Genomic DNA, 23,256 nt, shown 5'->3' with positions numbered 1-23,256 from the left:
CGCAAACCGCCGTACAGGTACGGCGTTTGCGCAGCTGAGCCAGCCTTCCGCAGTATATATGCGGTGGGCGGTCGGCAAGTGGTTAAAGAGTCATTGTAATCATTTGATGAAGATTTTTCTTTTGTTTGTTCACTTTGCCTAATTTGAATTTAAAAAAAATAAAAAAAAATTGAAATTTTCGATTCAAACGAATTAAAAATTTATTGATTCGAACTTTCCAAACTAAAAAAATGGTAAATTTAAAGAAAATTCAAAAAAATTTTGAAAAAAATTTGAAAAAAATAAAAAAAAAATTTGAAAACAATTTGAAAACAATTTGAAAACAATTTGAAAACGACACAGTGGTGTAGTGGTTAGCACTTCCACCTAACAGCAAGAGGGTCGCTGGTTCGAATCCCAACCATGACACTACATACCTGGAGTTTGCATGTTTTCCCTGTGCCTGCGTGGGTTTCCTCCGGGTACTCCGTTTCCTCCCACACTCCAAAGACATGCTGGTAGGTTAATTGGATCCTGTATAAATTGGCCTTACTGTGTATGTATGTGAGTTAGGGACCTTAGATTGTAAGCTCCTTGAGGGCAGGGACTGATGTGAATGTGTAATGTATATGTAAAGCGCTGCGTAAATTGACAGCGCTATATAAGTACCTGAAATAAAATAAATAATAAAATGAATTCCGATTATGAAATTAAAGAACCAACCGTATTTATCAAAGCTAAATAACTAGATTAATGAATGAAAAGGAAACTACATTTTTATGTAATGCACATGTCTAATGGATCAGCCAGGTATGGAATATTCCGACTTACATAGGTGCAAGTTGTAACCATATAGCTGTGCAAAAAAAAAAAACGCATCTGGATTTCAGCTTTAACCAGGCCCTGGATTGGAGTAAAACATGACAGGGGTGATAATCCGTCACCACACAAAACTGCCATGAATTAAAGTGGTAGTATACTCCGCTTTTTAACTTTTACCTACAGGTAAGCCTATAATAAGACCTATAATAAGGCTTACCTGTAAGTAAAATGAATATCTCCTAAACCTGCACGGTTTAGGAGATATTCACCCTGCATGCAGCCGCTGACACCAGCGGCGCATGCGCTCTGAAGGTCCGGCGTATCTTGCTGGACCTTCAGAGCTCCTTGGCGGCTCCTTGCCGGAAAGTGAACTCCTGCACATGCGCACGGGAGTGACGTCATCGCGGCTCCGGTCACTCACAGCACCAGAGCCGCCGAACCCCAAAGAGACGCAGAGGGAACAGGTCAGCTGTGTTGGGGCTTCGTTATAAGGTAAGTATTTCATAATGTGCTAGTATGCAATGCATACTAGCACATTATGCCATTGTCCTGCAGGGGTTTTTTTTTGTTTTTATTTTTTTTTGGGGGGGGGGGATACAACCGCTTTAAAGGGGATTGTAACCCTTCCCAACTCTATCCAAAGCAATAAAAAAAAAGCCTGGAGTTGGCCTTTAGTTTCTGTTTACAAGCCTTCTAGAGGGAAATGGTTTACAGAACAGGAAGACGGAGGCTGTCGATCGACAGATACATGAAATACATGAAATACGGGAAAATAAAGAACTTTTTTTCATTTTCTTCCAGGAACGCCAACACAGCTTGAAGAAGACCAGGCGAAGGCAGATGATGCCTTTGTTCCTCGCCCGGCCTATACTGTACAGTAACAATACCTTTATTCACACACTGCCAAGGCACCACAAAGCTCGAGCCCTTCTAGCACAGATAAGAGTAGGCAGGCAATGACTTTCAACAATATTTTCCTTCATGTTCGGTGTATATGAGCAGAGAGAGTGCATTGCACAGCGCAGGTCGGCGTGTGACACACAGCCTGAGTCAGCCCCGCTCGGATCTACCATTACCCGCTCTTCCAAAAATACCTAGAGCTGCTAGGATTGCCGAAACTAAGTGCACAAGGTATGTTTTACAGCTCCCTGCTTTGCGGCTGCCCTACATAGGAAAGGATGAGGGATAAAGCAGGGGCTGATTTACTAAGCAGAAGCAAAGCTTGCTTCAAATTTCATCTGCAGAAGAATTAAAAAAAAAAAAAAATGTAAAAAAAAAAAACTTCTATACACGACTGGATATTTAAATCAAAGTTCACAGTATATCTGCCCTGTGAGCTACAAAGCTTGAACTGTGTTTCTCATACCAGCCAATCACATATTGAGACAGTGACTGCTTTACTAATTGAGTAATTTAATTATTTAGTTCATTATTAATCAGTATTTCAAATGTAATATATTCATTGTATTATTTATTCAATTATTATTTATTATTATTTAATTCATTGTTTTTTTTTAATTATTTATTGCATAATTCATTATTATTTTTATGTACTTTTGAATTCGTTAATTTTTTTTATTATTTATTGCTTAATTTATTATTTACTTTTTTATTATTATTTATCGCTTAATTTTTTCTATTATTTAATGTATTATCATTTTTTTATTATTTATTGCTTAATTTATTATATAATTTTTTATTATTTTTTATCGCTTAATTTTTTTCTATTATTTAATGTGTTATAATTTTTTATTATTTATTGCTTAATTTATTATTTAATTCATTGTTTTTTTTTAATTATTTATTGCATAATTCATTATTATTTTTATGTACTTTTGAATTCGTTAATTTTTTATTATTTATTATTTATTGCTTAATTTATTATATAATTTTTTATTATTATTTATCGCTTAATTTTTTCTATTATTTAGTGTATTATATTTTTTTATTATTTATTGCTTAATTTATTATTTAACTTTTTATTATTATTTATCGCTTAATTTCTTCTATTATTTAATGTGTTATAATTTTTTTATTATTTATTGCTTAATTTATTATTTAATTTTTTATTATTATTTATCGCTTAATTTTTTTTAAATTATTTAATGTATTATTGTTTTTTTATTATCATTTCATTCATTATTTTTTAAACGTAATATTTAATTCATTATTAGTCATTTTAAAAGTTAAAAAACCTTGGTTTACTTATGTTACATATTTATCACAGCTAGACATTCAATAACGCCTTATTAGTAATTATTATCTCATGACTAATTTACTAGTTGGGAATCCACATCACTTGAATTATCCAATCCTGTGAAAGGCTAATCCCTATTTACTTATTTTTCCTGCGCACAATTGGATAATTAAAGTAAACATTCACACAATTTTTTTTTTTTTTGGGTGTGAAGATTCTCAACACCTTTAGAAAATCAGCTAAAATCTCCGCTGTACATTTTTTATTTGAGAGGCATTTACAAATTCCTTAGATAAATAATTGTAGTATTTAAAGGAAACATTTCGAAGAGAGACATGGAGACTGCCATTGCTCACTTCCCGTTCAGAAAACTTGAATTTCCTGGCTTTTTTGTTGATCTTCTGTTGAGTCATTAACCCAGAATAATTACTCAGAGATGTTTTTATTGTTCTTTGGCTTCACTTGCCAACATCTTTCTAGGCCAGATGCACATTGTAGTATCAAAGTCAGTGGTAGGTGTATGAACCAGGCAAGTAGCATTTTCAGAAGGAGGTCAGGAATGAAAGACTTCCATTAGAGAGCTTAAATTTAATTTTTAAATTTCAAGTGCAACTTTTAAATGATTACATGGGGTCAGTTCACTAAAACATTGGTATTTGGAAAAGTGTGTGTCATTCTCTCATTTTTATAATTGTTATTATTATTTTTTTTTTAAATAAACAATAATTTTATCAAACAATTAATTTATAAAATGTATTCTTGCTCTTATATTTAGCTCCCTGTGTACCTCTAGGTGACCGGTGATCTGTGTGAAGATCTGTTAGATGTCTTTTGGGATAAATAAACCAATTGACATACCAAAGATCAAATAATGGTTAAGAGATAGAAAGGCTTATGATGGTTAAATAATAGTTGAACAATGTTTACATGGGAAGGAATATTAATTAGACATCTATGAAAAAAATCAAGTTTGTAAATATAAAGTTTGTGGAAGAAAATGTTTTGCTAAATAAAATAAACAAAGTTGAAGTTACTTGTACAGTTTAATAAATTGAATTATTTTCAAAGATTAGTATAAAGGAAAAGTAACCGTTCGTGTTCTCTGTGTTCTACTTCTTCCGCTGATAGATTCTGGTAATGTAGAAAACGATACATCTTGATGACGATGTTCTATCTTTTCCAAGAGAAGGATTAATAATCTATCTATCTATCTATCTATCTATCTATCTATCTATCTATCTATCTATCTATCTATCTATCTATCTATCTATCTATCTATCTATCTATCTATCTATCTATCTATCTATCTATCTATCTATCTATCTATCTATCTATCTATCTATCTATCTATCTATCTATGGGGTTTATTTACTAAAGGCAAACAGACTGTGCACTCTGCAAGTGCAGTTGCTCCAGAGCTTAGAAAATGAGGTAAAACGTCACGTTGCAAAGAATACCCAATCACATGCAAGGAAATTTAAAAAAAAACAGCATATTTGCTTGCACATGATCTGATGATGGAAGTCAGCAGAGCTTCTGCTCATTTACTAAGTTCTGGAGCAACTGCAATTGTAGAGTTCACAGTCTATTTGCCTTTAGTAAATCAACCCCATTGTATCTATCCATCTATGTTTCCCATCCATCCATCTACCCCTCCTTCCTTCCCATCCATCCATCCACCCCTCCTTCCCTCCCATCCATCCATCCACCCCTCCTTCCCTCCCATCCATCCATCCATTCATCCAGTGCTTTAAGTGGGCCGGTATGCACTGGTACTCAGTACCGCCACTTCCAAATATGGCTCTTGAGCATACCGCCACCTCTCCGTGCGCCTTAGTGTACCAGTACGCTCATTTTGGACATCTGCGCCCTCAATTGCCCCCCCCCCCCCAAGAATATTTCCCACTCCAGAGCCAGACCAGTCACCACCAGTGAGTCCCCCTGCTCTGGAGTCCCAACCCAGGCCAGGGAGGGGGTGCTCTGTGGGGACCCTAATGTGGGGTGGGGGGGGGGGGGGAAATGTATAGGCTATAATAGAGTACCGGCACCTCTTTTGGGCCACTTAAAGGACTGCATCCATCCATCCATCCATCCACCCCTTCTTCCTTCCCATCCATCCATCCACCCCTCCTTCCCTCCCATCCATCCATCCACCCCTCCTTCTCTCCCTCCCATCCATCCACCCCTTCCTCCCTCCCATCCATCCATCCACCCCTCCTTCCCTCCCATCCATCCATCTCTTAAACTGTCTGTCAATGTTCACAACGTTTTGGAATGAAGGATTTACAAATACTGAATATATTTATAAGGCTCATTCACACGATTACACATTAATGCATCAGCTGAAGACCCCCATCCTAACCACCCCCCCCCCCCCCCCGCACAATCCTTTTTAATACAAGTATAAAATATATATTCAGCCCTGAGATGCAGAAGAATAACACTCATGTGCTAACCTCACCCACTAATGATAGTAACTTCAGAACGCAGGGTTCCCATGACTAACAGTCAGACACATGTGGAAGAATTAAAGAGAAATTAGAATGTGTGTGGTTATTTCTCCTATAGAACATTCCACAGCGGTCAGCGGTGGATGTTGGTACACAGTATGGTTTTGGGGAGGAGTCAATCTGCCTGGGTTTGGATCGTGAACAGTTTTGCGAATCTTGCCTGAATTTGCGGTGATTCTCATTGAAGTCTATGGGAGGCAAATCTTGTTATTCTGACCATGTATAGGGCTAATCGGAAAACAATTAATAGTCATATAATAGGTACAGGAAGCCAGGCACTGCCATAGGGAACTTATACCAATGTCAGAATTAAATATAAATTTAAAAAAATATTATTTCTCCTTACACAGAATAGTCAGCTCTCCCTAATGGGTTATTCGTTCATCAAAATGATTGGCTCCTGGGACTCAGCTGACCTGGAGAAGGCTTTGTACCACATTATAGGGAGTTCCTTATTTCTGGTGGTGAAGCTGACATCTTTTTAACCAAAACTTCACACCTGAGCATAGCATCTTTGAGCCTTTTTTCAGCGCTTTTTCTTTTTTTGCATGGTTTTGGTGTGTTTTTATGCATAATTTGGCACTTTTCTTTATACTTCGGGTTTTTTTTTTTTTTTTTTAGGCAATAGAGAAAACTTTTATCTGTTGCATCATTTGTTTCTAGGTTTTTCAGGGTTTTTAGCTTTTTCATCAGCTTTTATTGCTTTTTTTTATTATTATTATTATTATTTATTTATTATCATTATTAATATTATTATTAATATTTTGTCAGGGTAAAGTGTTAGAGTAAAGCTGGCTACACATTATACCATTTTTATTGTTCAATGTCTTTTGGATTTACCTGCAACTATGTAGTGCAAGGGACTGCCTGATTGCATACAATTTGAAAGTGTTTAGGTTTATTATTATTTTTTTAGTTAGGGTTAGGGTGTTAATACTACTACTATTACTACTAATAATAATAATAATACATAATTAAATTAATGTAAAAAAAAAAAAAAATATATATATATATCTAAATACCCTAACACAAATAAATAAATTAAATAATAATAATATTCATATTAATTATAATAGTAATAATAATATAATAATAATAATAATAATAATAGTAAAATTATTATTATTATTATTATTATTATTATTATTATTTGTTCAGGTTTGGGTGCTTAATTGTTATTATTTCTATTATTAATATTATATAAAAATTAATTATTTATTTATTTTTTATTTATTTGTTTATGACTAGGTGTTAATTATTATTTTTTTATCTATTATTACATATTATTCATTTGTTTTATTTATTATTATTTATGATGAGTTTTATTTATTTGTGTACTTTTTTCCATTTATTTATACATATATTATGACTATTTTTAATTTTTTTTTTCATTTGAGCAGAAAATCGCAAAAAACACGCAACAAAACGCGCATTTGAGTTACAAAAAAAAATTCCAGAACTGTTTTGAGGTTCAGGCGACTTATAGTGGAGATGTGAACCATCTCCATAGAAAATAATAGATTTTTACTCTACAGTGTTTTGGAGCTTCAATGGGGTCTTATGACAAACCCAATACTAATCCCTGCATTATTTCCATTAACTCCTAGTGAGAACAGGGTGGTCACTATCACCAGCTGTTATGAGGAACCACTAACTGTTCTTTTAGGACCACACCAGTAGGCCCGTGTAATATACACCCGCTGGATTCATTCACACTAGTAGGCCCATGTAATACACACCAGCTGGACTCATTCACACCAGTAGGCCCGTGTAATACACACCTGCTGGACTCATTCACACTAGTGGGCCCGTGTAATACACACCCGCTGGACCCATTCATACCAGTAGGCCCGTGTAATACACACCCGCTGGACCCATTCACACCAGTAGGCCTGAGTAATACACACCCGCTGGACTCATTCACACTAGTAGGTTTGTGTAATACACACCCGCTGGACCCATTCACACCAGTAGGCCCGTGTAATACACACCCGCTGGACTCATTCACACTAGTTGGCCCGTGTAATACACACCTGCTGGACCCATTCACGCCAGTAGGCCTGTGTAATACACACCCTCTGGGCTCATTCACACCAGTAGGCCCGTGTAATGCACACCCGCTGGACTCATTCACACCAGTAGGCCCCTGTAATACACACCCGCTGGACCCATTCATACCAGTAGGCCTGTGTAATACACACCCGCTGGACCCATTCACACCAGTAGGCCCGTGTAATACACACCCGCTGGACCCATTCACACCAGTAGGCCTGTGTAATACACACCCACTGGACCCATTCATACCAGTATGCCTGTGTAATACACACCCGCTGGACCCATTCACACCAGTAGGCCTGTGTAATACACACCCGCTGGACCCATTCACACCAGTAGGCCCATGTAATACACACCCGCTGGACCCATTCATACCAGTAGGCCTGTGTAATACACACCCGCTGGACCCATTCACACCAGTAGGCCCGTGTAATACACACCAGCTGGACCCACTCACACCAGTAGGCCATACTTGCCAACTGTCCCTTTTTTCCAGGGACAGTCCCTGCAAATAGGAGCCTGTCCCAGGTAATTTATATTGTCCCTGGAAGCGCCTGTTAATCGGGCTGCCCATAAATGTTACGCAGAAGTAGCGCAGCTGAATGGGAGAATTATTCCAACTCTGCTACTGTGGCCTTACGTTTGAAATTCCCTTTTTAATTTCCCGTAATTCTCTCTATATTGAGTAGACTCTAAATAAAATGGAAGGTGATGGCGCTGCTTATTTAATAAAGTGCAAATAAATATAAGATGCTAAAGTATAAATATGATTGAGGAATAAGTTAATAGATAAAAGATGCGGAGGTGAAAAACCAAGTAAAAAGATCAAACGTATAGTGTTATAAGGGATATAAATTATCTAAAAATAAATTTAAATATATAAAAATATTCCAAAGGTATATGAGAGAAACAACCACCAGAGGGCGTAATAAATGGCAAAGTGTGACAATAAATATGCTTGTGTATATGCCAAAATAAAATAAACAATGTGAATATATGACAATGCTAAATAAATAAATAAAATATATACAAGGTGTATATTCCACAAGTGATAATATAAATAATAGTGAATAGGTAAGTAAATAAATAGGTGATAAATGTGCGGGAAACTATTAAGCACGGGATGGGTGTGCAAAACAACAGCTGATATACAGTGCAACAAAAGTGATATCAATAAATATATCAAGGTGAGTCAAAGATAAATGTGCCAAAAATAATTTTTTATATATAAATATGCAGGTGAATGTAAAAGTGCGGGAAGTCTATTTGTGCAACGTGCAAAAAAATCCAAAAAATTAGTCCATAAAATAATGGTGATAGCAAAAAATATATAGGTGTACAGGATATCTTACGGTGACCCCCAAGGTGGGTGACTGGTGAGTGGCTAAGTGGCCCCTGGTAAAAAGACCTACTCACCAGATGTACCCACCCCACACAGGGGTATAGAGCGGGTACTGAAGAGGTATCTTATGAGCCTGGATCTGTGTAGTAGTTCCCTTCCTAGGGTAGATGTGTTATGGAGTCCGGAGTGTCCTGAGTGGGGTCCGGTGGTGAATTGTGGTATCCAAAATCTCGTGGGTAAATCAAGTGTGGCCACTCAAGGGTATATGGATGGAGGAAAAAAAGGAGCTCGATAGTGTATTATCGTTATGCTAGAAAGTTTATTGTAAATTACAGCAGCAAAATGGGTACTCACATATACAATGTGGGAAAACAGCGAGGTATCAGCGTCCCGGAACGCAATGCGTTCCAACCAGAGACCGGAACCGGAAGTGACGTGACGGCGCTGTACGCGTTTCGTCATGTGACGTCTTCTGCAGCGTCCTATCACTTCCAGCGTAGGCCCTTTTGTACATGGTGGTTGCTAGGCAACAAAGTAGGCGGAAATCAACAAAGGAAGAATGATGCCGTGGGTCGTAGTATAGGGAACAGGGCGTAAGATAATCTTAGCCAAATAGAAATCAGATGGTAAGTATAAATAGCAAAAACCCAGGCTAACCATTGTTGAATACTAATTAAATGAATATAAAATATAACAATATAAGAAATGTAATGTTCCGTGCCTAATAATTGAACCACCGTGTATACATACAGGGAAGGATATCTCGTACATGTTATTACAATATATACAACAATACTTTATTAACAAATAAGATTAAGAATATGTTAAAATAAAAAAGTATTAGATTAAAATATATTACGCCATCTGGTGGATAGAGTAAATAAATGAAGTACATTTGGTTTAAGAACGTAGACATTGCGCCATCTAGTGGATAAATTGTTAATTGTATAAACTATTCATTTGATATAAAAAGTATATATACGATGTAAAGGTTATTAATGTTGTTGCCATGAGTTTGTTAGTATGTGATTACTATCAGTATGTACCAATTTATGGAAAACATGATAGATAAAATATATAATTAAGGAGGACATCTGATTTGATATATGCTATATTGTAAAAAACATTATGGATAAAATTAGCATCAATATAAATTATTGTGTAGAAACCTTATTGGATAAGATTTTATGATTAAAAAATATTATGAATAAAAAATATATAATAATATTTTATAGGAGGATAGTACATCTAATGTGTGGAAAAATATATGTCTATTGATTATTAGAAGGATGTATCAAAATATATATAGAAAGATGTATATAAAAATAAAAAATATATATATATATAAAAATTAAGAAATGGAAGGTGAGATGACAATAGTGTGTATCGAACATTAGAATCCAGTATAATATATTCAGTTTAATACATATGAATATGAATACATACAGTGTAAGAATGTAATAAATGTGAATATAAAAATTAATAGAAGAAGAATCTTTGAATAATTTCTTTTTAAAAATGAATGAGAATCCATATGGCATTAAGTTCACAGGAGACTGGAGTTTTAATCAAATAAATTATTTGGATCTTAATATTTTTAAAGACAATAATATACTGAAAAGTAGGACCTATTTTAAACCTACAGATAGGAATGGATACATACCTACTAACAGCTGTCACCATCCTGTATGGAAAGAAGGAATCCCAAAGAGCCAATTTGTCAGGATCAGGAGAAATTGTGACAATGTGGAAGATTATATATCACAAACGGATGTTCTAATAACAAGATTTGAGGAAAAGGGTTACGACAGACAAAAGTTAATTATGACAAGAGATAAAACATTAAATATCAATAGGGAAGAACTCCTACAAAAGAAAAATGTCCCCAACAAAAAATCTAATGAGCTAGCTTTTATTACGGGATTCCATCTAAATTTCAGACAAACAGAGAAGATTATGAAAAAATATTGGCCTATCCTAAAATCCGACAAGACCTTGTCCAAATTACTCCCTAGACAACCGAGGTTTATCTATAGGAGAGCCCCTAATCTACGCAATCAATTGGTACATAATGCTATTGATCCCCCCAAACCAGTGAAACTGTTTCCTGATTTAAAAGGGTTTATTCGATGCAATAGATGTTTACCTTGCAAATCAACGAATAAACAACCCAGAAAGACGTTATATTTTAAATCCAGATGGAGTGGAGAGGAATTCAAGATTAACAAACTAATTACATGTCAGACCACCCATGTGACCTACCTGGTAGAGTGTCCATGCCGACTTCAGTATGTCGGTAGGACCACCAGACCTCTTTTCGTGCGTATTAGAGAACACATCAAGAACATAAGAAATGGATTCCCGAAACATAGCCTCTCTAGGCACTTTGCAGAGGCACACAACAAGGATCCCAGGGGACTTACATTTGTTGGAATTGACTCTATTACAGGACACTGGAGAGGTGAAAATAAAAGAATTAAAATTTCCAAAAATGAAACCAGCTGGATATATCGGCTTAATACACTCCAGCCTAGGGGATTAAACCTAGATATAGACCTCAACTGTTTTATTTCTAATTTTTAATCCTTTTCCTATCAATTTTTATATATGAATATAGTATCCATCCTATCATCACAATATATTTTATAATCACATATTTTTATTGTTTACTATTTTTTACTATATCACTTCCCATTTATTAATTTTTATATTCACATTTATTACATTCTTACACTGTATGTATTCATATTCATATGTATTAAACTGAATATATTATACTGGATTCTAATGTTCGATACACACTATTGTCATCTCACCTTCCATTTCTTAATTTTTATATATATATATATTTTTTATTTTTATATACATCTTTCTATATATATTTTGATACATCCTTCTAATAATCAATAGACATATATTTTTCCACACATTAGATGTACTATCCTCCTATAAAATATTATTATATATTTTTTATTCATAATATTTTTTAATCATAAAATCTTATCCAATAAGGTTTCTACACAATAATTTATATTGATGCTAATTTTATCCATAATGTTTTTTACAATATAGCATATATCAAATCAGATGTCCTCCTTAATTATATATTTTATCTATCATGTTTTCCATAAATTGGTACATACTGATAGTAATCACATACTAACAAACTCATGGCAACAACATTAATAACCTTTACATCGTATATATACTTTTTATATCAAATGAATAGTTTATACAATTAACAATTTATCCACTAGATGGCGCAATGTCTACGTTCTTAAACCAAATGTACTTCATTTATTTACTCTATCCACCAGATGGCGTAATATATTTTAATCTAATACTTTTTTATTTTAACATATTCTTAATCTTATTTGTTAATAAAGTATTGTTGTATATATTGTAATAACATGTACGAGATATCCTTCCCTGTATGTATACACGGTGGTTCAATTATTAGGCACGGAACATTACATTTCTTATATTGTTATATTTTATATTCATTTAATTAGTATTCAACAATGGTTAGCCTGGGTTTTTGCTATTTATACTTACCATCTGATTTCTATTTGGCTAAGATTATCTTACGCCCTGTTCCCTATACTACGACCCACGGCATCATTCTTCCTTTGTTGATTTCCGCCTACTTTGTTGCCTAGCAACCACCATGTACAAAAGGGCCTACGCTGGAAGTGATAGGACGCTGCAGAAGACGTCACATGACGAAACGCGTACAGCGCCGTCACGTCACTTCCGGTTCCGGTCTCTGGTTGGAACGCATTGCGTTCCGGGACGCTGATACCTCGCTGTTTTCCCACATTGTATATGTGAGTACCCATTTTGCTGCTGTAATTTACAATAAACTTTCTAGCATAACGATAATACACTATCGAGCTCCTTTTTTTCCTCCATCCATATACCCTTGAGTGGCCACACTTGATTTACCCACGAGATTTTGGATACCACAATTCACCACCGGACCCCACTCAGGACACTCCGGACTCCATAACACATCTACCCTAGGAAGGGAACTACTACACAGATCCAGGCTCATAAGATACCTCTTCAGTACCCGCTCTATACCCCTGTGTGGGGTGGGTACATCTGGTGAGTAGGTCTTTTTACCAGGGGCCACTTAGCCACTCACCAGTCACCCACCTTGGGGGTCACCGTAAGATATCCTGTACACCTATATATTTTTTGCTATCACCATTATTTTATGGACTAATTTTTTGGATTTTTTTGCACGTTGCACAAATAGACTTCCCGCACTTTTACATTCACCTGCATATTTATATATAAAAAATTATTTTTGGCACATTTATCTTTGACTCACCTTGATATATTTATTGATATCACTTTTGTTGCACTGTATATCAGCTGTTGTTTTGCACACCCATCCCGTGCTTAATAGTTTCCCGCACATTTATCACCTATTTATTTACTTACCTATTCACTATTATTTATATTATCACTTGTGGAATATACACCTTGTATATATTTTATTTATTTATTTAGCATTGTCATATATTCACATTGTTTATTTTATTTTGGCATATACACAAGCATATTTATTGTCACACTTTGCCATTTATTACGCCCTCTGGTGGTTGTTTCTCTCATATACCTTTGGAATATTTTTATATATTTAAATTTATTTTTAGATAATTTATATCCCTTATAACACTATACGTTTGATCTTTTTACTTGGTTTTTCACCTCCGCATCTTTTATCTATTAACTTATTCCTCAATCATATTTATACTTTAGCATCTTATATTTATTTGCACTTTATTAAATAAGCAGCGCCATCACCTTCCATTTTATTTATCTCTTTATAGCCTTTGGCTATAGTTTAAGGGAGGCTGCAGCTTATTTGTGCATATATTGTTACAATCCCTTGATATCCTTAGCGCGGATTTATTTATCCACATTGAGTAGACTCTATAATCTGATAAGTAGGCGAGATTAATTATGCAGAGTGGGCGGAGCTTCAGGGAAGTGGGTGTGGTCATTGATATCTGTGATGCAAAGTGTCCCTGGAAATTTTTTTTAAATGTTGGCAACTATGCAGTAGGCCAGTGTAATACACGTCAGCTGGACCCATTCATACCAGTAGGCCCTTGTAATACACACCCGCTGGTGTGTGTTGTGCAGGGCTGTGCCTACATTGGAGATGAACACTCCATCTAAGTGAGTCATACACAGGGAAATACAGTCAGTGCATTTTAACCACTTGACCTCTGGAAGATTTTACCCCCTTTCATGACCAGGCCATTTTTTTGCGTTTCGGCACTGCGTTGCTTTAACTGAAAATTGTGCGGTCGTACAACGCTGTACCCAAATAAAATTGATGTCCTTTTTTTCCGATAAATAGAGCTTTTGGTGCTATTTGATCACCTGTGGGGTTTACATTTTTTGCACCATTAACAAAAAAGGCAAAATGATTTTAAAGAAAAATAAAAAAAATAATTATTGGCTACCATGCACAGCTGTACCAGGCTCTGTGTGCTCCAGTGTTAGTAAGTCCCTGTTCACATCAGGTCAAATCACATGACAAATCACAGCCTATTGCCCGGCAATGGCACCGTCCCAATTGGTGCAACGCCGACTTTGTGGCTCCTGCACTACTTTTGGCAACTTCGGGGGCAATTTCAATAGACATCTGCGCATGCCCCCGCACAGATGTCTTTCAAGTCGCCCCCGAAGTCGGACTGAAATGCGGCTTTGAAATCGTGTAAGTTCAAATAATGTCGCACGATTTCAAAGCCGCGTTCAATGTGAACAAGGGCTAAATGCCCCCCCCCCCCCATTGTTACATTTACATCAATCAGCTGTAACTTTATGACCACTGACAGGTTAGTTCAGTGGTCTCCAAACTGTGGCCCTGGGGCCAGATGTGGCTCTTTGCTTGCCTTTATCTGGCCCTTGAGACTTTATTCCTGCCACTGACACAGACAATGGAACATAATTCTTGCCACTAACACCAACGATGAGGCACAATTCCTACCACTAACAACAAAAATGGGGCACTACTCCTTCCAAGGACACCAACGATGGGGCACTATTCCTCCCACTGATACCAACAATGGGGCACTATTCCTCCCACTGACACCAACAATGGGGCACTATTTCTGCCCTTGACACAAACAATGGGGCACTATTCCTCCCACTGACACCAACAATGGAGCACTACTCCTTCCAGTGACACCACCATGGGGCACCATTCCTCCCACTGGCAACAAAAATGAGACAGTATTCCTCCCACTTACACCAATAATGGGGCACTATTCCTCCCACTGACAACAAAAATGGGGCACTACCATTGGCGGCTGGTGCTCCATGGGCCGGGGGGTGCTGCAGACTGCCTGCATCATACCACCACCCCCCCCCCCGAACCACACCAGGCCACACACCATACCCAAACCCCATCCCGGCCCCCCGTCGTCACCGGCTCACTCACCCTGCCTGGATATGTGGAGGGAGGGCAGGCAGCAGCAGCAAACGGTGATGACGGTGGTGGCTTCGGCTTCGGCTTCTTCCCCCTCAGTCTTCTGAGTCTCCTCCCTCCTCCTCCATGGCCAATGGCATGGCTTCTCCTTATGGCCAATCGGAAAACGGGTCTCAGACCCGCTTCCTGATTGACCAGGAGAAGGATCCGTGTGACAATAGCGAATATTCATTCTCTATTGTCACACAGCTGGGTGGGCTCGGGGCACAGAGCCCACCTTTTTTTTTTTTAAACTAAAAAAAAACAAAAAAACCCCATTGAACTCCATGCATCCGGCGCCCTGCATGTAGATTAGGGGGCCGGATGCATGGATGGGGGGCGGCGCCCCTGCGCCCCCAATGAACCAGCCGCCACTGGGCACTACTCCTTCCACTGAAACCAACAATGCAGCACAATTCCTACCACTGACGCCAATTACCAAAGATTGGGCATTGTTTACTCCTACTGGGCACAGTCCGGCCTCCCTAAAGTCTATAGGAGGAGACCCCTGAGCTAGGTGAATAAAATTGGTTATCTCCTTATAATGGTATCTGAAAGTGGGTCAAATATATTAGGCAGTGAGTGAACATGTTGTTCCTGAAGTTGAAGAAGGAAAAAATGGCCGTCACAGTTTGTTTTGTATGGGGCTGGGTAGCCGCAGACTGGTCAGGGTGCCCATGCTGACCCGTGTCCACAGCCAAAAGCGCCTACAATGGGCACGTGAGCCTCAGAACTGGAGCAAAGAGCAAAGGAAGAAGGTGGCCTGGCCTGATGAACGATGTTTTCTTTTCCATCATGTGGATGGTCAGGTGCGTGTGCGTCACTTACCTGGAGAAGAGATGGCACCAGGATGCGGTATGGGAAGAAGACAAGCCGGTGGAGGACGTGTGATGCTTTGGGCAATGTTCAGCTGGGAAACCTTGGCTTCTGCCATTCATGTAGATATTACTTTGACACGTACCACCTACCTAAACATTGTTGGTGACCAAGTACACCACTTCATGGAAACGGTATTCCCTGATGGCAGTGGTCTCTTTCAGCAGGATAATGTGCCATGCCACACTGCAAAAATGGTTTGAGGAACACAACTAGTTCAAGGTGTTGGCTTGTCCTCCAAATTCTCCAGATCTCAATCAAAACAAGCACCTACGGGATGTGCTGGAAAAACAAGTCCGATCCATGGAGGCCCCAACTTCCAGGACTTAAAGGATCTGCTACTGATGGCTCGTTGCCAGATATCACAGCATACCTTCAGAGGTCTAGTGGGGACCATGTCTCGATGGGCTCAGGGCTGGTTTGGCGGCAAAAGGGGGACCTACGCAATATTAGGTGGGTGGTCATAAAGTTTTGGCTGATCGTGAATATATTTGAAAAAAAGTTCTAGATTTTATCCAAGCAGAATATATTCCTTTCACCACTATTGGCACACCAATTCTATGTGTAGCTTCTATCCATCAGCCAATCCCAGGGCGGCGGTTCATGGCCCATTGCTCCCACCTGCATGTCCATGGCTCAGACATCACAATTACCAGTGTTATTGCAGTAATTAGCTACTTGCATAGGAGGAGGGGAATGGGGGGGGGTATGACCATTCTGTTGCTTGAGGCAACAATTAAATTGTACCCAATTCATTTCTGACTCCCAGACAAAGATAACGATTGTTATTTGTGTACAGAGAACTCCAACCAATTCAGAAGTTTTAGGAAGTTTTCTTAGAATACATTGTTACAATTAGAATACGGGCGGCATTTCATTTTATTACAGTCCCACATTTTAGGCTCATCAGAGACATTCAGGGATTAACCACTTCAGCTCTAGAAGGTTTTACCCCCTTCATGACCAAGCTATTTTTTTGTTATTCAGCACTGTGCTACTTTAACTGGCAATTGTGCAGTCATGCAACGCTGTACCCAAATGAAATTTTTATCATATTTTTTTCACACCGATAGAGATTTCTTTTGGTGGTTATTGATCACTACTGTTTTTTTTTAATTTTTTTTAATATATAAATTAAAAAAGGAAAATTTTGAAAAAAAAAAAAGAAAACAATATTGCTACCTCCGAATGCAACACTGGATAACCTCTCCAGGGCCGGCGCTACCTGTAAGGCAACCTAGGCAGCCGCCTAGGGCGCAACTTAGCAGGGGGCACCGGCATCCTGCACCCAGAATCAGTAATGGACTGCTGTGCACCTGGCCCATTTTTTATCCCTGATTTGTGTGCGATGGCAGCCATTAGATAATATACAGTATATATATATATATACAGTATATATATATATATATATATATATATATTGTTTGTAAAAAAAAGGGGGGGGGGCAGGGATGCGGACTTTACTGGTACCAGAATAAAATGCTGTGTATTAATATAAAAAACTAAATTTATTACAAAAAGATATATAAAAAGGACATGACTAAAAACAATACATGAGTAATGCTCTCATAAAGCATGTATAGGGTTTACAAGATATCTCTATCATAACATCCAAGAGGTTGACGCGTTTCGCAAAGTCTGCTTCCAATCCTCAGGACCTTTTATCTTGGTGATAGATAATAGATACAGAGATATATCCTGTTCATACAAAAGAGAGATTTTTTTTTTACAATTTAGCATATTATATTACATTTTTTTTCCATAATTTTTTGTTTCAAATAGGAATAGGATGTGGCCTCTCCCATTTTCATATGTGCATATATTGTTTGTATTTATTTATATATTTTTACATCTTATTTATTTTATTTTTTTATATATATTTTTACATTTCATTTATTTTATACCTATTTTTTTGGATTTTTTTATTTTTATATTTGAACATTTTATTTATTTTATGTTTATTTTTTATATTTGTACAACTTATTTATTTTAGATAAATTTTTTTTGTATTTTTTTGTTTCTATTTTTTTTTTCATTTTATTTATTTTACATAGAATTATTTTTTTAAAAAAATTTCTGAATTTAAATGAGTAAATAAAATAGTACAATATATTTAATAAGGAAAAAAAATCATTATTTGTGGGGCGATTATAGGTGGCGACCACTCTAGCAACAACCGCCCATGATCGCCCATCCTGACGCGCATTCGCTAACGCACCAGCGTGAATGGGGGCACAATAATATTATGAAGTTTAATTTTGCAGCCTCCAGTTCCTCTTAACCCGCCACTTCTTTGGAATCTCGGATTTATTATCTGCGCAATATTTCAGTTGATCTTGGAATTCCGAGCTCCTGGAAGATTACGCGGTATTATATCCTTCCTGCCGGCCTCGAGAACTGTAAATAAATACAATAAAGGAGGCCCGAAGGTCAGACAGCCTCTATAATGGAGTTTCCCCCCAACCCCCCTCCCCCCCCTCGGGCAATCGCGGGTTAAGCCTCGGGCTACATCAACAGATATTCCTCCGCGCCGCCGCTTGCCCCGTCTTTCTGTTAAATAATCTGGAATCGTGTTTATTATGCAGTGGCGCAGAAAGGTGAAGTTTTTAAATAAATAAGCCCTGGATAAATAAACCGCCCCCGCCCGCGGCAAAACTCAGCTGATCCGGGAGCAGCTCTCGATATTTTTCAAATAAATCAGAGTTTCAAATGAACCCGAGCCGAGCAGATAAGATTTCCAAGTGACTCGCGGTGGAAAAGGCGAGGATCGGCGAGGCCGGCTAAAACAGAACCAAAACAAACATTTTTACAAGTTCCAGAAGCCGTCAGCCCACCTCTCTCTCTGAGCCCTGGGGGCCGCCGCAGACCCGAGTGACGCTGGGGTGCAAAAAAAAAAAAAAAAAATCAGTCCGTCAGATGTCGCGATTGATTTAAATTCTGCAAATTTTGGAAAGTACAGAAATGTTTTTATATTATTTTTATATCATTATTATTTTATTTATTTTTTTACTTCATAATTTTTTTTTAAAATCTGAAATGGAATTATTTTTAATGATCAAATTCAGCCACCTTAAATTAATGTTTTAGTTATGGGCAGGCTCTGACGTTCGGACTTCTGATTCGTATTTTTATTTAAAAAAATAAAAATAAAATGGTTTGGCTGCTTTCTGAGCAATTTCCGCTCAAGTGAATTATATATTCAGGTTGAAAAAAGTCCATCTAATTTAACCAATAATAAAAAAAAAAAAAAATTGCAAATAGAAAACCTCCATGTATAACTATCACACCTAAAATGTAGATTTAAATCTATTTAATTTGCTAAAGCACCCTCAACATTTGCCATTTATTTATTTTTTTTAATACAGTTTTTAAAACCAATAATAAATTGGTTATAAAACCAATAAAAGAAAATAAAAAAAATTGCAAATAGAAAACCTCCATATATAACCATCACACCTAAAATGTAGATTTAAACCTATTTAATTTGCTAAAGCGCCCTCAACATTTGCAATTTATTTTTTTTTTTAATACAGGTTTTAAAACCAATAATAAATTGGTTATAAAACCAATAAAAAAAAAAAAAATTAGCAAATAGAAAACCTCCATACATAACTATCACACCTAAAATGTAGATTTAAATCTATTTAATTTGCTAAAGCACCCTCAACATTTGCCATTTATTTTTTATTTTAATACAGTTTTTAAAACCAATAATAAATTGGTTATAAAACCAATAAAAAAAAAAAGTAGCAAATAGAAAACCTCCATATATAACTATCACACCTAAAATGTAGATTTAAACCTATTTAGTTTGCTAAAGCACCATCAACATTTGCCATTTAGTTTTATTTTTTTTAATACAGTTTTTAAAGCCAACAATAAATTGGTTATAAAACCAATAAAAAAAAAATAAAAAAAAATAGCAAATAGAAAACCTCCATATATAACTATCACACCTAAAATGTAGATTTAAACCTATTTAGTTTGCTAAAGCACCATCAACATTTGCCATTTATTTAATTATTTTTTTAATACAGTTTTTACCTTCTTTGTCATTCTTTGTTACATCCCAGTGATGCTGATCTTCTGCAGCCTTTTTGCAGCCACTTCATGCCAACCTGCGCTCCAGTGATGGCCGCATGGCATTTCCCAGAGTGAAGACGGCAATAAATGGCCACTTCATCAGAAGCCCATGTGACAGGGTGACAACGCAGCAGCATAATGGGGAGTCAGGAGCCAAGTGCTGTCACCCTATATTAGGAAGTACCTGAACAAGGACTCACCAGGGAATGTTTTAAATAAAAGTTGAAGATTTAAAAAAAAATTGAAAATCACTTTAAAAGTGGCATTAATTGAAACAAAGTTACTTTTAGGTTAATTAGTACTTATAAGAGATGTGAGTGATTGGCTTACCATTGAGGGCTCATTCACATTTTGCAATTTGGAATCAGAGTTTGAATCGGCGTGATTTTGCCTGCAATTCCAAATCACGTGGCAATCGCTGCAAAACACGCCATGTGCATTTATTCTACATGACAGCCCAAAATTTTCCAACAGTCTTGTGCAGCAATCGTGGCAAATTGCGCCATTAAAAATTGTGTGAAGATTGTAGCCCAAAAAAAAGGGGCAACTTCTATGGGGTCAGTGGGAGGAATAGTGCCCCATCGATGGTGTCAGTGGGAGGAATAGTGCCCCATCGATGGTGTCAGTGGGAGGAATAGTGCCCCATCGATGGTGTCAGTGGGAGGAATAATGCCCCATCGATGGTGTCAGTGGGAGGAATAATGCCCATCGATGGTGTCAGTGGGAGGAATGGTGCCCCATGATTGGTGTCAGTGGGAGGAATGGTGCCCCATGATTGGTCAGTGGGAGGAATAGTCCCCATCATTGGTGTCAGTGGGAGGAATAGTGCCCCATCATTGGTGTCAATGAGATGAATAGTGCCCCATCATTGGTATCAGTGGGAGGAATAGTCCCCATCATTGGTGTCAGTGGGAGGAATAGTGCCCCATCATTGGTGTCAATGGGATGAATAGTGCCCCATCATTGGTATCAGTGGGAGGAATAGTCCCCATCATTGGTGTCAGTGGGAGGAATAGTGCCCCATCATTGGTATCAGTGGGAGGAATAGTGCCCCATCATTGGTGTCAGTGGGAGGAATAGTGTCCCATCATTGGTGTCAGTGGGAGGAATAGTGTCCCATCATTGGTGTCGGTGGGAGGAATAGTGCCCCATCATTGGTGTCGGTGGGGGGAATAAATGGACGGAAATGCATTCACATCTGGCCACCTATATGGACACACGGCTGCCCGCTGATGTCAATTTACATCCATTGCATTCTGTTCAGGTCTGAAAAACCAGATTCAGACACGAACTTATCGCTCGTGAATCGGAAGGGACCCTATGTTATCCTTTGCTCGCATTTATGCATGCAAGGGTGAGCACTCGGTTTAAGGTCATTCTTGTGTATCACTCCAAGTGGCCTAATACAGCACCATACAATGTGGTGTGCGCAAAAACGTATGAGATTGGCGCTGCGTGGGGGTGCCATTACCCTTGCTTCAAATCTATGCAGTGTGCACGGGTGGGCACACGGTTTTACCATTTCTTGCATGTTGCATGTAGGGCAGTCCATTCAATCCAATGGGCTGCCCTACCCGCAAGAAACTCAGGGAAAAAGAAGTCACTGACCCTTAAAATCTTGCTGCACCAAACCGCATGGTGCAGAACCATACAGTTTGGTGTGCACAAAAAACAAATGAGATTGCAGATTGCGTCGGGGGTGGCATTACCCTTGGTCCTAATCTATGCAATGTGCGCGGGTGGGTGCACGTATTTCAAATCACGGTGTTCTCGCATGTTGCATGTAGGGCAGTCAATTCAATTCAATAGGCAGCCCTACCCATGAGAAATGTTGGGAAAGAAGTCCCTGACCCTTAAAGTCTTGCCGCCATTATCCTTGGTTTAAATATATGCAGCGTGCGCGGATTTACGCTTGGTCTTAACATGTTCTCACGTGTTTTGCTTGTAGGGCAGCCCAGTCAATTCAATGGGCTGCCCTTCATGCAAGAAATGCAACCCTACCCATGAGAAATGTGGGGAAAGAAGTCCCTGACCCTTAAAGTCTTTCCGCCATTATCTTTGGTTTAAATATATGCAGTGTGCGCAAATTTGCACATGGTCTTAACATGTTCTTACGTGTTGCATGTAGGGCAGCCCAGTCAATTCAATGGGCTGCCCTACATGCGAGAAATGCAGCCCTTTTGTAAAATCTTGCCTCACCAAACCAGCACCATGTGGTTTTGCGTGCGCTTGCATGGGTGCACGTGCGGTTTAAGCGAAGTCTCGTGCGTCGCAAATAGGGCAGCCCATTCATTCCGATGGTCTTCCCCAACCTAAGAGAAATGCGGGGAAAGAAGTCCCTGACCCTTAAAATCATGCTGCACCAAAACGTGGGGTGCGGCACCATGCAGTTTGGTGTGTGCAAACAACACATGAGGTTGCCGATGTGTGGGGGTGCCATTACCCTTGATTCAAATCTATGCATCACGCGTGGGTGTTTGCATGGTTTAAACATGTTCTTGGGGGTTGCATATATGGCAACCCATTCTTTTCAATGGGCTGCCATACCCATTAAAAATGTGGGGAAAGAAGTCCCCGGCCCTTAAAATCTTGCTGCATTAAACCACGTAGTATAGCACCATACAGTTTGGTGTGCGCAAAAAATGTGTGAGGTTGATGATTGCGTAGGGGGTGCCGTGCCACTACCTGGTTAAAATCTATGCAACGGGTGCTTGGTCCAAACATATTCTTGCTCATTCCATATATGGCGGTCCATTCAACTCAGTGGGCTGCCCTGCATAAGAGAAATGCGGCCCTTTTGCAAAATTGTGCTGCACCAAACCAGCACCATGTGGTTTGGTGTGCGCTTAAACACTTGCGCTTGCGTGGGTGCCTGTGCGGTTTAAGTGCAGTCTCATGCGCC

The 23,256-nt window shown here is 38.1% G+C and overlaps 1 protein-coding gene across 1 annotated transcript in view; it reads left to right on the top strand.

Moving 5' to 3' along the window:
• Positions 1 to 1,813: 1,813 nt before the first annotated feature.
• Positions 1,814 to 23,256, top strand: part of SOX9 (SRY-box transcription factor 9) — a 67,216-nt gene continuing 45,773 nt past the window's right edge. The window contains exon 1 of the mRNA XM_082271561.1: positions 1,814 to 1,932. The gene's annotated coding sequence lies outside the window, so the exon portion shown is untranslated. The remainder of the gene's footprint in view (positions 1,933 to 23,256) is intronic.

The sequence above is a fragment of the Pelophylax lessonae genome, assembly GCF_965119305.1.
Source record: "Pelophylax lessonae genome assembly, chromosome: 11".
NCBI classification, from domain to species: domain Eukaryota; kingdom Metazoa; phylum Chordata; class Amphibia; order Anura; family Ranidae; genus Pelophylax; species Pelophylax lessonae.
Note: the sequence above shows the minus strand (reverse complement) of the source record. Positions and strands in the feature narration are given on the sequence as shown.